Genomic DNA, 11455 nt, shown 5'->3' with positions numbered 1-11455 from the left:
ACCCTATCTCCAACTACAGTCCCATGCTGACACACTGGAAGTTAGGACTTCAACGTATGAATTTTGGAGGGACACAGTTAAGCCCATAACAAATAAATCAGGAGGAACTTTTGTAGTAGTTAGGATATAGGCTAAGAGATTCAAAAATATAGTGGCAAAAAAAAAAAATGTTATTTTTTCTCATGAAACAATCTAGAAGAATCAGGTGGTACAGGGCTTCTTCCTTGTCATCCAGAGACCCAAGTCCCTCCTGGCTGTTGCCCCATCCCCTTCTAGAGAACTGGTCTCATCTCATGTCTAGAACTCGGTCGGCATTCAATGAGCACTTCTGGAATAAAAGAAGGAATGAATGAATGACATGGTGTGTTCTGGGGCAAGGAAAGGACTAGCTTAAAGGAAGTAAGAATCTTGATAGAAATAAATAAGCAGAAAACATGATTAAATATATATTTCTGACCAGATTTGAGGAGGCCTTGAAAGCCGAATGATACTCCAATAAAGATGTTAAACAAAAAAAAAATCCAAAGGGAACTCACAGGGTATTGGAATGAAAAGGGATGAAGCAAATTCAACTCAGTCATTTTATACAAATGAGGAAACGGAGGCCCAAGAAAGTGAATTAATTTACCCACATGGCTAAGTCATGCTATCCAGGATTCTAAGTCAATCCTTCTGATTCCAAGTCAAGGTTAATAGGAGGGATATGGATACTCTAGTGTTTTACATGGGAAGGACGTGCTGTGTGCTGTGCTTCAGGAAGGCCAATTTTTATGGCTCTTAATGTGTCGTTCATCAATGACTTTCCATATACTCACCGTGGCTGACATTGATTTTGCTCACACAAAGGATAATCTCTGTCCTCTCGGTTGCTAACAGATCCCTGATCTTGTTCCAGTTGGTGGGAGAGAAAGAGATGCTTTGCTCTAGGAGACAGTGCCCTGCCCTGTGTGTGTGGTGGGGATGGGGATAGGGTGGCAGGGAATTAATCAGGATGGTCCTAAGCCAATCATGTTCATTTCACTCCCCTTTGCCAATGATTGGTCTGACAGTTGACGGGGGACCCAGTCTGGCCAATGAGACATAAAGGAGATTTTTCTGGGTAGCTCCTGGGAGAGTTTTTCTCACCTCATAGATAGATAGAACCCAGCAAGGAGAAGACCTCTTTGCCCCACTCACTGCCTTGAATGTAGTTGCATAAGTCACCTTGTAACCATAAAGCAACATCAGAGATGGCAGGGCAGACAGACTGAGACCGCCTGCCTGGGTACTTTGCAACATTGTGGAATTGCCACATCTGACCTGGAACTGCCTTCTCCAGACTAAGGAGTAATTGTTACTTTAATTAACTTTAGTCTTTATTGCTTAAGTCACTTGTAGTCAAGTATGCTGTTACTTGCAACCAAAAGCATGCCTAACTAGTATATTCATTATATTTGCTTTTTAAATAAGCACTTGAATGCCTAAAAACATCCTTGCAGTTCCCAATAGTTTCTCAACAAGAAAGCACAGGATAAAAGGCAGAACTGTACGTTCTAGAGGTGTGCAGGGGAGAGGGGCCTGGTTGACTGTCATGCTGAGGGGAGACTTCATGGTACATGTGGCACTTAGACCAGGACGTGCACAGCAGGTGAGAGCTGAACAGGCAGGAGAGGGTGTCAGGTGCCTCAAGGAGAGGTAGCAGGTCCCAGCACGAGCTGAGGATGACAAGTCTTTCACATGCCTCAGGGGACAGGATTGCAGTCTGCATTTAAATGCCTGCCGGAGTGTTACCAGCCTCCCAGATCCCATGGAAAGCTGTGCTCTCAGTCTTCCAGAAAACCCTGTGGATGGTGGTTAATGGAGCCGGGCACGTGAGGAGGTGGGAAGCTCTGCAGTGGAGAAGCACCTGTATAGTCTTCTTTCACCCCAAATCTAGGCTGTGCTCTTCACTGCGTGGGGTCCGTGTCTTCCTACTATACCTTCCTCCTGAGACTGAGATCTTTATCTCCTTTTGTGGTCATTCTTAATTTTGTTTATATATTTATTTTTTAAAATTTATTTACTTTTGGCCATGCACCGAGGGCATGAGGAATCTTAGTTCCCTACCAGGGATCAAACCCGTGCCCCCTGCAGTGGAAGCTCTGAGTTCTAACCACTGGACTGCCAGGGAATTCCCTGGTCATTCTTTTTTTTTTTTGCGGTACACGGGCCCCTCACTGCTGTGGCCTCTCCCGTTGCGGAGCACAGGCTCCGGACGCGCAGGCTCAGTGGCCACGGCTCACGGGCCCAGCTGCTCCGCGGCATGTGGGATCTTCCCGGACCGGGGCACGAACCAGTGTCCCCTGCATCAGCAGGCGGACTCTCAACCACTGCGCCACCAGGGAAGCCCCCCTGGTCATTCTTAATTTTAGTATCAGGGGACCAGGCCAACGGTCAGGAAATTTACTTCACTGCCCTAGAGGGTTCTCTTAAGCTAATGGCGCTCCTGGTGTCCTGTTGCAAACTTCCCAATTGCTAGGTGTGGTCAGGCTCCTCAAATCACCTAACAGTATCAATGATGACAAATAACAAAACCATGTTTTTATTCAAGTGATTCTTCATGTGTGAGCCATGACACCATGGCTGTAGAGGGAAACCCGGTCTCTTGTACGCATGTGTCACTAACTGAGTCCCTTGGCCTTAGCTGGATGCATCACTTAGGACTTTGAGGTTTCATTTTCTTCATTTATAAGGAGTGAACCACTGGGGCTTTTCTAAACTGAATTCATATAAGCGTTGTTAATTACAGCTGCTGTTCTTTCTAGATACTGAAATCACAGGATTCCTTCTTCATCCTCCACCACCATGTTTACAGTGGGGGATTTTTAAGTCCAGAGAACAAATAAGCAATGGCAAAAGCAAGCTTGCCTGCCAAGCAGGAGGAATGGTGGCCACAGGAGGGCCGGGCAGGCCAGCAGCCCTTTTGTTAAGTCCTTTACCTGTGGATTCTCCCTGGTCCTTGAGTTCTGCCAGACCTTGTGGAACGACGGAACGGGGAGGGGGTGGGGAACATCGGTGGGCTCGGGAGGGGACCACATCTGCTGTTACCCTAGCTGAGCCTCTCGTGTGATCCTGATAGCAGTTACAGCCAATTTCAGCTCTGCTGATGGCAGGTAAAGGAAGCTTTTATCCACACGTGTGGAATGCTGCAGGGTGACACTGGGCCCCCAAAGACCAGCTCCGTGGTGGTAGCAGCGGTTAGTGGGAAACTCAGGAAAGGAGATCTTGGGACAAGAGGAGGTTGGGGAGGCCTTCTCCAAGATGCGTCTCCCATCACTGCCAGCCTTTGTGGATCAAGGTTTTTGCCTGTTAAAGGAGCAGGTTTTCCTATATAAAGCTCAGGGTTTTATACCGGAACTTCAGTAGCAGAGGCCCATGGAGAGAGGGGATGGGCAGCTGGACCAGGGCAGGGTGGAGAGGAAAGGGAGCAGTGGAACCTGACATATAAGCTGGTCCCTGCAGGGATGGCTATGAGATGCAACAGTTACTCAGCAGACGGGCATCTGAGGATGGGGCCAGCAACTGGAGGCTGTCAGCATTAGAAGACCCTTGAAATCAGACAAGAGGCAGGGTCTCAAATGATGCCCTAGGGTAAGGGGAAGTGGCTCTGTCCTCTGGGGACAAGGCTCGTAGGTGTAGACAGTGTGGTGGGCCGTTCGAGGCCCAGTCCCGTGGGAGACCTGGAAGTTGAGGGCAGAAGTGTGGTCCACCCCCTGGGGGTAGGTAGGGGAGGACCAGTTAGGGAGAGTGCAGGGGGCATGCCAAAGAAACGTTACTAACGTCACAAGAGCTAACACTTACTCAGTGTTATAAATACACTATTGTAAACACTTTTCTGGATTTCTCTTTTAATCCTCACAACAACCCATCAGCCCTGCTGACGTCCCAGGATAAGGGACTGGGGCCCAAGGAGGTTAGGTGGGTTTGCTCAAGGTCATATATCCAGCAGGAGACAGAGAGCCCCTGGCCGGCTGGCCCTAGAAGTGGCACACATCGCCCCAGACTCGCAGAAGTGCTTTGCTCTGCTTTCCGTTGCTTTCTGAGTGCAGGTGACCTTCTGCTCAAAGGTGGTCATCTTGACCTAACTGAGATCTGAGCTGACCTGCAGACAGATCCTTCTTCCGCCGAGTTATCAGATCATTTCACGATGATCCAGGGGATGAAGCAATGGGTCTTTAGGAACCAGCTCTCTCCTCCCCTATGATGAGCTTGGCATTAACAGACCAGAAGAGCTGAGGGGATTCTGGGTGTGGGAGTGGAGTCTAAGCCATAAGCCCAAGGAGGTCCTGCAGATCCAGGTTCATTGTGGGCAAAGCACATCACCTCTCTGCCTGTTTCCTTAAAGTAAGATCAAGCGGTTGGACGTGATCGTCTCTGAGGTTCATTTGTACATTAATATTTTATGATTCTATGTGTTATCTTCCCCAGTCAGTCTTCTGGAATCTTCCTTTGTCCAACCTTAGACACTTCTTCATATGTTCTAGAAAAAATGTCTTGCAATATTGCCTTTCTGTTCCTAAATTGCCTAGGATGCTTGCCAACAAATCCTGTTTCATTTTGTTTTTTAAAAAACACATAGTTTTTAAGGTCTTTATATCATGAGACGATTAAGCATGGGTTTCTATCCTTCCCCCCTCAGCTTCATTTTCTTTAGTGAATGGTCACCCACGACAATTTCTGAATAAATACGATGGAGGAGAAAAGCGATTTTCAAAGCTTGTGCATTTCTCTCCTCTCCATCACATACAGAATATTTTCCTCGATTCTCCTTTTAAAAAATACTCCTATTTTCTTTATTTTTCCTTCTTGATCTTGTTTCTGCTTATCTGTGTTACTTCTGAATACAGCAGTACTTTTCAAACCAAGTGTAGTTTTTAAACCATCAGTTTCCCTTGTGACTGCTTTGTACCTATTCATACCTCTTATCAACGAACATTGGATTTGCTGGAAACTTGTCCTCTTGACTGTCAGTGAAACCAAAGCTCTGGTCACCAGGTAACATTCACTGTCCTTCTTTTCTCTCTAGCTTCACTTTTTTCTAGACTCAGAGCCTAAAATTTACTTTGGGTCGATAGTTTGCATTTTTCAGTTTTAGACTAGGAAAGAAAAATGTATTTTATGAAGAAAACATTTTAAACATATACCTAAGAAGAAAGAAATATATATAAATTACATACCCATGATTCAACTTCAACATTATCCATATAGGGCCTATCTTGTTTCATCTTTACTCCTTTTGGATAATTTTGAAGCACATCTCAGACATTTTATCACTTTATCTGTGATTATGTCAAGATGTGAAGAAAGGGAAGTCTATTTAAATAATAAACTATGTATTTTTATTAAATAACTATTATTATTAAATTATTATTATTATTTGGCTGGGTTTTAAATTTCATCAAGAAAAACCACCATAGTATTTGACTTGCTTTGGACATTGATCTGTTTTATGTCCAAAACCAAGATTTGTTTATCATATCTTGGCGTCAACTTTTTTTCTCTTACGGAGACAAACGGGGGTATACACCAAAATACAGAGACAATGATTCTGATATTTTTTATAGGTGTTCCGAAGAATTTTTTAGTATAAAATTATAGAAACAAAGTTATTTAGCAGTTTAACGTTAGTGGAAAGCAGCTTATGATGTCATGTCTTTCACAGAAGCCATGTTCTCAGTTTAGCCAGAACTTGATTTTATGGAATATTATTTTTTCAACAGAAAAAAAACCTAAAGCCACTTATTAAACGCAAGGCTTCCCTCCACAGTTGGATTAGGTGAGCTTGGGGGTCTAACTTTCTTACGAAATGACATATTTGCTAGATTGTGCGTCTGATGTCAGATTTGCCAGTTTGCATCTTTGAAAGTTACAGGGCCCCGTTCCTGCATCCTGGCTGACTGCTGGTTCACGTGGGCCTGTGGTCCAGGGCAGAGAGTGGCTGGGCTCCTCCCTGACTTCTGCTGCTGCTGATACGCATGAAAAGTACATCTGGGAGGAGTCTGGAAGAGATCAGGAAGGAAAGGGATGGTCTTCCACGGAAGCGGCCAGCAGACCTGCCCAGAGGCTGTGTCTGGGTATGGCGGAACTTTGGAAGAAGGAAGGGCTGAAGGTGGAGAGCTCTGTTGCTCAGACGTGGGAATCCAACTCATGGCATTTAATAAACTTCCTAGTCACAGCCCAGCCATTACATAAAACTCAGACGTTATGAGTATATAAATTTGGGTCCAGTCTTAGGGTACAGCAATCTGATGATGACTTTCTACTTCCTTAAAATGTCTGGACCTGAGCCAGACGATCACTTTAAACCCAGTCTTGGCTCAAGGAGGAAAATAAAGTAGGCTGCTTTCAGTTGCCCACTCACCCGAACCTGGCTGAAACCAACAAATGCTTCCCCTCCTCTCCCACCAGCCTTCCCATCCTGGCAATGAGTCCTCCCTGGAACCCTGGGGCTCTCCTGGACTCCTCTGTCTCCCTCACCTCGACCCCAGTGTTAATTTCTCTCTCCATCCCTTCTCCGAACTACTAACCAGAGCCACCTACCCTCTTGCTTTCTCCTTCCCGTCATTGTTCCAGTTCTATCGTATTGCCGCTTAATAGTTGGTTTCTTCCTAGATTTATTTAATAGTTTATTCCTTTCATTTGTCTTCCCTTTAATCCCCTATATGCTAGTCTAACCATCCTAAACTATCCTTTCCTAGGACTGGCAGAATGAAACACATTTAAAAATTTACCTACCAAGTAGTCAAGGTCCCTCAGCCTTACCTGCTGAAACTTGCCTCGCTGTTCCCTGACACCCTCCCTCCTCCACTGGCCGCCCCTGCCCCTCACACGTCCCCCCACCCCCATAGCGGGCTGGTTTTGTTCCCTTCGCTCCTTGTCAGAATGCCTTCCCCTCTCTGCCCACACAAATCTGTTACTACCTTCAAAACCATTTCCCAATTCAGTGAGGAACAGTTCCTTTTAGTACTCACAACTGTATCTTGTTCTTGCCTTAGAACTGTTTTAATTGCAGTAGAATTGTTTCCTAATGTTTCATGAAGTCTGGCCTTCTCAAATAAATGGAAGGCTTTCTAGGGCAATAATTATATCTTCTATTCTACCGTCTTCAACAAGACTGGCCCAGGATTGCGTATGGGTACAAAAAAAAAAAAAATGTTTACTGAATGAGAGAATACATTTTCTGAATGCTACCGAATGTCTGGATGTGCCTAACTGACTAACATTCCAATGTCAAATTACATGCATTTGGGGATTATATATAATGGTGAAATTGAAGTGTCCGGCAGTAGGATAACATTTTACAGCTATTAAATATAATAATTATGAAGGCTATATAGAAACACAGAAAATTAAAAGCACTCTCTAAGAAGATGACTAACATGAAATATACCAAAGAGATCTCGGTGGGTTTATGGAGATGATGGGGTTATGATTCATCCTCCAGCCCTCTCCCCATCTTTGCGTCTGTCTAAAATGTTTTATAACTAAAAGAGTATATTAAAAGTAATGTCATATTTTTTAAAAAGAGTAAAAGTCAATAGCTGACAGTTATAGGCTGAGATAAAATTAACCTTTGGCAGAGTTGTTAATTCTGTTGATTAGATGACCACTGTACAGACTTCCTTAGCCAGCTACTTTTCCTTTAGGTATTAGTCCCTTCTCTGTTTTGCTATCTCCTGCCCCAATCTTCTCTAATTATCCCCATCTGGGCTTTTAAAAAAAACTTTCCTAAAATACCTTGAATAAAACTCACCTGTCTTATTACCTCTTGCTAGGACCATCAATTATTCCTGAATAATGACATGGTAGATGGTAACAAGCTAATATGCAGCCTCCCTTGGTGATGACGCATGACACATCATGCATCAGAGATAATGACACAAAGAACGCTTCGGTTTACTTAATGTCTGCTGATTCCTCTCTCCCTTCCTCCTTCCCTCCCTCCCTTCCTTCTTTCTTTCCTTCCGTCCTTCCTTTATTCAGCGCTGCCCTGGTCAGTGATTTTGATGATGATACAGAAGGCATATGTATCCTATTTTTGGATAATCTGAAGCAGGACATAGAGAAAATGCACTGAATTTTCTATATGCCAGAAAGATTTCAACAGGCCAGAAAGATGGACTAAATCAAACAAGGAATTTAATAAGAGTGGGTATAAGGGTCTGCAATTTGGGTCATCAAAAGCTGTGGTTGTCCGGTACAGCCAGACCACAGCTCCTGTGAAAAAGCCTCAGGGCTTTTAACCAACAGTGAGTTCCACAAGCATCCAGGGTACAAAGTGGCCCACAGAAAGGGCTCCTTTGATCTTAGGCTGCAGTAACAGAAGTATAGTATCCATGTCACAGTTCCTACGGAGGAGGTGCAGGGCTAACCAGGAGACCAGAGCTAGGAGACTCTGCCTCAGAAAGAAGCTGAAAGCCCGAATCAATCAAAATGAGATAAATGGCTGCAGCACCAACCTATGTGAGGAGCCGGTAGTCAGGGATGGAGTGAAGCACATGGAGCCAGAACAAGAGGAGTGAGCACGTCCGTGGGGGGCAGGCAAGGAACTCCATCAGAACCTATCAGCATTGGAGAAATGGAACCGTGGGTGTGCCTGGCTGGCGAGCTCAGCAGAGCTTGCCCAAGGAGGATTGTGGGCATGTGCTACTCAGATCTAGGAACCTGAACTGTCAAGCAGAGATGTGCTGGGAGCTTTTTTTGCCATATAACACAGAAGGGTTTTAGAAAGTCATTTGGTTCTTGTAACCAACCATACATATCTATGCTATGCAGTGTGTAATCGTGGAGTATAGTTTTTCTTTGCTCTGAAGCCACCTAACCCAGGTGGGGACAAAGTCCTGATTGAGACCTGGTGACTGCAAGCTGATCGGCTGTACCCTTGGTCCACCCTAGGAAGATGAGGCCCTGGGTTCCCTCCCATCTCTCACAGGGATGCTCCCACACTATTGTTCAGTCTTGAATATTAAAGCTGTTGGTTTTACCAAGTGTGCCTCTGAATAGGGGCTAGAAAGAATCCTCAAGAGAATGTTTGTAGCTGATAACAAGAGAGAATGTCTGGTTTTGCAGGAGATGAAACGTTCTTTTGTATGTGAGCAGGAAGCAAGCAGATAGTCTATTTCAATAGCTTTTTATACCCACAGGCATGTTGAAATTGATCTTTTCCATCACTGTTATCTATAAAACCCCTTTCCTTAGTGATTTAGTTGGAGGGGTGCTGTAGCCCATTCTTGTTCAAAGGTCTTATCTCTTTTTTGGGGGGTGGGGGGTTGAGAACCATACCTTTACTTCCCATTAGTTTAGCTTAGATATTCATTTATCTAAATGCTAATATTTATCTGAGCTAAAACGAAATTAAGAACAAAACCTTGTGAGAACTTGTAGCATCTTGAGTTCTTTGTTAGGAGGCTAATGCAACTAACAAAGTAAGAAGTAAAGAAATTGCTGACTATAATTAAAACCTGCAACTTTTCGAAAGAATAGTTGGGAATTTGTGGAAGACCACTCTTAATGCAGAATGATTTTGGTGTAAATTAAGTTAGATTCGACCAGGACTCTTTTAACCTTAAATAGTTGAGCAATATGCTGGTATTGTTTTTTTTTCTTTAATTTTCTTTATTTATTTTTAAAATATATATATTTATTTATTTATCTTTGGCTGCGTTGGGTCTTCCTTGCTGTGCGCGGGTTGCAGCGAGCGGGGGCTACTCTTCGTTGCGGTGCACGGGCTTCTCACTGCGGTGGCTTCTCTTGCTGCAGAGCACTGGCTCTAGGTGCATAGGCTTCAGTAGTTGTGGCACACGGGCTCAGTAGTTGTGGCTCACCAGTTCTAGAGCGCAGGCTCAGTAGTTGTGGCGCTCGGGCTTGCTTGCTCTGCTGCATGTGGGATCTTCCTGGACCAGGGCTCGAACACGTGTCCCCTGCATGGGCAGGCGGATTCTTAGCCACTGCGCCAGCACGGAAGTCCCTATGCTAGTATTGTTGATGGACGTCTGAGGTCATGAAGATTGTTTCAGCTATCCATCAGATACCCGTTGTGGCTTCACAAGTAAACTCGATGCAGAGTCATGTCTGACAGATGGTATGTGAAGTGTTGTCTCTCAGATAGCATTTGAAGGGTTGTAGTAAACTTTTGTAGACTGTACTATGGACCGTTTTCCCCCAGGGTCAGCTAAGTGTCTCTCCTAAGAAGCGCTCCTGAGTTCTCGGACGGACCACCTCTTCTCTGTGCCCATCGTGAACCCAGGCTCCCTCCAGCACTGGGATCCTCACACTGTAATGTCGTGGCCTCTTTACGCGTCAACCTCCTCTCCAGATTCTAAGCCCGCTTCTTGAGAGAGAGCATGGGAGGGACAAGCAGCTCTGTAGTGAGGCAGGGGGACACCTCGTTTCTGCGGGTGTGTCCCAGACTGTGACCGAGGCTGGGGGACCAGTTGTGAGTTAAGATCCGCTGTCAGGCTCTAACCCTGAGATACGTAATTAACCGTTCACGGAATGATGCTTCGGTTTTGAAGGAATCAAGCTTGGGAATAGGAGCCCTAGAAAAAGTGGAGAAGCCAGCAGGCGCGCGAAGGCTCCGCGTGGTCTCACTCTCCTCGGAGCCGCGTGGGGCTGCCACTCCCGAGCCCCAGCGCCAGGCGGGCGGACGCGCTGTTCCTGCGTGGGGCTCCCAGCGGCGGGGACCTGTCCTGGCCCTGCGGCTCAGAGGTGTGGCAACTCCGGGTTGCCTAACCTTCCCCGGCGGGAGGCAGTCCAGTCCTTCAGGAAGAGTCGCTGGCCCAGTGTTTAGGAGCCATCACGCTCCTTTTTATCGTGGCCATCTGGCATTTTGCAGTAGAAGTATTTTTCAAACCAGCGGTATTTACAGGGACAAGACTGGGCTGCTCCGTGGAGCCTAGGACGATATCAGCCTTTGAGGTAATGGAAACATAATTGGGGAACGAGGTGGAATTAGTGTCATCGCAAATGATCTAGTGCCTCATGCTAATTTCCCGGGGTTTAGTTCGGAGGGCAGTGGAGTCACTCAGCTTGCGTAGCAAGCAGCCATCAGACTCTTCTCGAGCATTTGGGAAATAAAGTTCAAGTGCTCGGCCTTTAAAAGTTGCAGGAGCAGCTTCATGTCCCAGCTCTTTACAAGGTATCATGATGTTATTGCTTGTTTTGCTTCTAGGAAGCCGAGGGTTTAGGAAATGACTTGGGCGGGTGCATCTGTGAGGTCGAAAAAGACACAGACGCGCTCCCCAGGGACCCGAGCGGCTTCGTTGTCTTCCCGAAGGTGCCAGCCAAGCGTCCGGTCCCCGCGGGCGCTCCTGGCGCAGTCCCCTGTGCCGAGGGTGTCCGGCGCCTCCCTAGACGTCTGGGGACAGTTGGGAGAGTCGCGGGGCGGCGGGACAGCGCGGGAAGAGCAAGGAAGGGGGAGGGAGCCGGCCTGCGCCTC

The sequence above is a fragment of the Globicephala melas genome, chromosome 18, assembly GCF_963455315.2.
Source record: "Globicephala melas chromosome 18, mGloMel1.2, whole genome shotgun sequence".
Taxonomy (NCBI): Eukaryota; Metazoa; Chordata; class Mammalia; order Artiodactyla; family Delphinidae; genus Globicephala; species Globicephala melas.
The sequence above is the reverse complement of the archived record's forward strand: the minus strand, read 5'-3'. Positions refer to the sequence as shown.